Here is a 4,887-nt window from a genome sequence, read left to right as displayed (position 1 = left end):
CCTCCTCCTCAATAGACAACCTTGCATTTTCTAACTTACTGCGTGCTGACCTTGCTCTGTGAATATATTCAGGGCCCTTTAACTAAGCAGTGTACTCTCCAAGGAAGTATTCATTTTTGGACAGACTGACTGCTTGGATAATGAACAAGGAGCCCTTGAGAGCACCTTAAGCAGCAAAATTGTATCATCTCAGACTTTGGATTTGTTCAGTCTAGCAACTGCGAGGGGCACGGTCCCCAATGAGATGCGGTCAAGGGGTGGGGGAGGGGTGATTTCATGATGCTAATCCTAGGCACACATCTTTCTTCTCTCAGTGATCATTTATGCTCTGTTATTGATAACTGCATTCAAGAAATCTTCAAATCTATTTATATTTTCTGATTACATGCAAGGGATTTTCATACACTAGTGCCACAACTAGAGTCCAGGCCAATATTTTTCTCACCTGGATTTCTCCAGTAATTTCCTAAACATTTCCTCACCTTCAGTGCGCAAGGCTGCCAGGGTGTTGCTTTCTCATACAGTCATCATCATAATTTCCCTTCGTAAAACTCCTCATGCTCTCGCATTGTTCTCATGGTACAATCCAAACATTTTCTCTTCCCATTCGATACTTTTTGTCATGTTATGTGCTTCTACACTTGATATTCTGTGTCTACCTGATCACAATGCTCATGGCGGTGTATGGAGATGTATACACCTTCTTATTTTTGCAATAGGTTGGAGGTTCCTGAAGATAAGAACTACATCTTCATCTTTGTGTTCTCAAACCCTAGACTAAGGATCACACAGTATGGGTTCATATTTACCAAGTTAGTAAATGACTGTAGAGAGCTAGAAATCTCTCCTACAAAGTCCTTTCTTTTCTACAAAATGGAAGTATACTTAATTAGATGAAATAGATTGAAGAATATAGACATACTCAGGAAAATTCTAAGCATTACATAATGAAGATACATTTTTTATTATTATCCACACGTTTATATTGGGAGAGACTGTTACAGGAAACTATAAATGATCCGACTTTTTGAGAGCTTGCCTTATGTAACTGCTTGTTACCTTCTGCCACATCTATGTTTTCCTACCCAGGGCTCCCCAGAATTGCTAGAAGTACTCAGATCTCAGTGATTAGCTTTTTTCTGTCGTCAGTTGCCAGATACTCAAGCCACATCTCTGGTTTTAGAGTAAGATCAGGATGGAATGAATATGAATATAATTGAATCAGCAATCTCATCAGAAACGTTGTACTTGCACCAAATCTGCTTTGGGAGATAAAACATGTAGAGAAATACTTTTCCACACCAACAGAAATCATGGCAAAGTTCGCTTACCTTTTTTAATTCCTCCTTCTCCATAATTCAGGTCTGGTACAGGCGATTTTATTGATTTAATCAAGAATGAGAATAAATTGAGAGGATTTTTTTAAGTAGGAAAGAAAGGGGGACATTTACCAAATTTGTGTACAGCATTAAGTGACAGTGAAGAAATGAAACCTTCAACTGAGAGGATTTGTAAAAGATTGTTATATATAAGAATAGAAATAGTAAAACATAAAGTTGAAAATTATATGGCAACATGAAATTTCACAAGCATATGCAGTTATGATTTACATTTTTTAATTTATTTAATTAATTAATTAGTTAATTAATTAATTTCTGGCTGCATTGGGTCTTCAATGCTGCACGTGGGCTTTCTCTAGTTGTAGTGCGCAGGCTTCTCATTGCAGTGGCTTCTCTTGTTGTGGAGCACAGGCCCTAGGTGCACGGGCTTCAGTAGTTGTGGCACATGGGCTCAGTAGTTGTGGCTGGCGGGCTCTAGAGCGCAGGCTCAGTAGTTGTGGCGCACGGGCTTAGTTGCTCCACTGCATGTGAGATCTTCCTGGACCAGGGCCCGAACCCATGTCCCCTGTATTGGCAGGTACATTCTTAACCACTGCACCACCAGGGAAGTCCATGACTTACATTTGTATTTCATGGAATCTTAAACATTCAGTAGCATCTTGGGATTTATCTAGTACAGTGACTTTTTATTTGTGTTTCTAAGAAAACAAGGTTCTCTAATCAACCAAAAGTTGTAGGAAAAGGATGCAAGAGGGCTTCCCTGGTGGCGCAGTGGTTGGGAGTCCGCCTGCCGATGCAGGGGACACGGGTTCGTGCCCGGTCCGGGAAGATCCCACGTGCCGCTGAGCGGCTGGGCCCGTGAGCCATGGCCGCTGAGCCTGCGTGTTCGGAGCCTGTGCTCCCCGCAACGGGAGAGACCACAACAGTGAGAGGCCCGCGTACCGCAAAAAAAAAAGGATGCAACAGGAGAAAGGATAGAAAAAAACATGTCTTGTCCTTGAACTTGACCACGGTGTAAACTTGAGGAGCAATTCCTTTATTTGTCATTCCTAATGTTGAGCTTCCTCCTAAAAATAAAATACAAACACCATCCAGGGACCTAGAAGGCCCTACAAGACTTGTCCCTTGCCCACCACTCCAACATAACCCCTCTTGATTCTCCCCCTTGTGCTGTGTTCTCTGTTTCTCAAATATACCCAACTCTTTCCTTTGCAAACATTTGTCCTTGTTTATTCTGTCCAGGCCATTTTCCTTCAGAGCTTCTCAAGTCCAACTCATTCTCATCAACATGTCTCAGCTTAAGTGCCATTTCCTCAGAGAGAGACCATCCCTGACCTCCCCAAACGAAAGGGTGTCCCTCAGTTACTGTGTGAAGCATCCACTGTTCTCACCCTTGCCTTCTACACTGTACTCTCTAGGTGGAGAAGAACCTTGCCTTTCCTCTGTGATGAACAAACCAGAACTAGTATTCTGGTTAACTCACCCCTTCTAGAATCTGTGTCAAGGTTATAGTTTAAGGATATTTTTTAAAAAGGAAGGCAAGTAGCATGGAAACATGTGGTTCAGGATGGAAGCCCAAACTGGTGATCAATATTTATGCAGAGGCACAAGAAAATAAAAAGTTGAGGACAATTTTAGAAACAGTATGACCAAAATATCGTTTTAAAAAAAGGTCTCCAATTTTTTCCCTTTCTTATGTGGTGGCCATTGATTAAAACAAGATAATAAATAAATATGGTACAGTACCTGATTCCGGATCATACACCATCTCTTACAGATGAAAGATCCGGGCAGTCAATGAACTGGTTACAAACAGGTCGGTGGGCTCAGATTTGTGTTAATGCTGGATGGGATACAAACATTCACTTCTGTATTCAACGAATATTTGCTAAGGGTTGAACATGTGCTGTGTGTTAATCATACTGAATATCAATCTTTGCCTTCCTGAAGCGTTTGGTCCAGAACAATTATAAGGATAGGTCCCATCCCAGAAGCAAATTCATTAGATGAAGGAAGACAGATGTATGTAAGGCCACCAGGAAAATGTAAAGTTCTAGATTGTGTAATATTAGCTGGAATAATTGAGGATTTTCACAGAGAAAATCCTGTCAAAGTCCTCAAAGATGAAGCCAAGGTTTAATGTCTTGCTACCTGAAGAATGATGGTGGGTGCTGAAAGAGAAATACATACTGGGAAATCCAAGGCGGTACCTACGCAGAGATAGAGGTCTGTTCTAAACGTACAGAGTTTGGGTGATGGCTGACAGTTGAATGGAAATGGACTGTGAAATGGCCATCCAAGCAGACCAGGAGCTGGAGAGGTTTAGGGCTGGAAATATAACTTTTAAAATGAAGCAACTGTAAGTAAATAGCATAGCATGCGTGGTATCTGGAAATGAATAGAAGCTTTAAAAAGGTTTGCTGTTAGAATTATTAGCATAGAATTCAATTTTAAATACTAACTAGATGAGAGGGAAAATGCAAGCTAAATGGACAGGAGGAGCTGGATTGGGGGGAGGGCAAGTGTGCCCGAGTGAGCAAGAAAGCAGAGGTGCTTACACGGACGAGCCTGTGCCCACATGACCGGTATCTGGAGAATCACTGTTAAGGATGGATGAGAGACGCAGGGCAAGTTCCACTGACAGAATGAGAAAAATGAAAACGAATGCGCTTGGAAATGATCTATTCAACCTTCCTAACCCCTACGACAGAACATCCATCTCGTCATCAGGCTGAATCAAGCACCAGAGCAAAGGAAAACGAAGCGTGCTCAACTCTACTGGCTGTGGCGCGTCCTAAAAAAAAGACCAGAGCCCCTTCCCCACCTCGCAAGGGTCCTCTCTCCCACCCTGCGCGTAAATCACACGCCTCGGAAGTTTTGCATTAGGGAGCCCAGCAGGGGAGGAAATTGTCTGCAAGTAGATAAAGTAGAACTAGGGCAGTCCGAGGAGATTGAAAGGGCAAAACTATCACGCAAGAAAACTGTAAGTTCTGATTAGTTTTATGACTTTGCCTTCATGCCTCAGGAGCTCAATTGATCACGGCTTCCGCGACAGGTTCGGGGGGGGGAGGGGAGGTCGCTGGAAAAAATTCCCAAAACTCGCCTCCAGCTCCGCGCTGCCGATGCAAATACCTCGCCGGGAGATGGATGGGCTGCTGCCCCTCCTACTTTCACCGCTCCTCTGGATTTTCCTGCGAAGGACTCGGTCTGCACCGAGCTGTCAGGAGGGCGGCGGAGGAGTGAAGCGCGGGGGTGCGCACGCGAGAGTGCGCGCGCGGCGGCGGAGCGGCTTCCTTGCAGAGAGCCCTCACTCGGGCTCCGGGAGGTGCTGGAGTCTCAGCAGCTCGCGGGTCCTGCCACGCACGGCGCTGTCTGCAGGCGCCCGCCGCCGACCACCCGCTCCTCCTCCGCTCCCGCCCACCTGGCCCGGCCCCGGCGCGCCCTCTCCATCTCTCCTGCGCCCGCCCACTCGCCCTCTCGCCCTCTCTCCGGACGCGCGCGCCCGCTCGCTCCGGACCTGGCGTCTGAGCCTCCCGGGGCCCGGACA

Source organism: Neophocaena asiaeorientalis, unplaced genomic scaffold, assembly GCF_003031525.2.
Source record: "Neophocaena asiaeorientalis asiaeorientalis breed wild unplaced genomic scaffold, Neophocaena_asiaeorientalis_V1.1 scaffold124, whole genome shotgun sequence".
Lineage (NCBI taxonomy): Eukaryota > Metazoa > Chordata > Mammalia > Artiodactyla > Phocoenidae > Neophocaena > Neophocaena asiaeorientalis.
Note: the sequence above shows the minus strand (reverse complement) of the source record.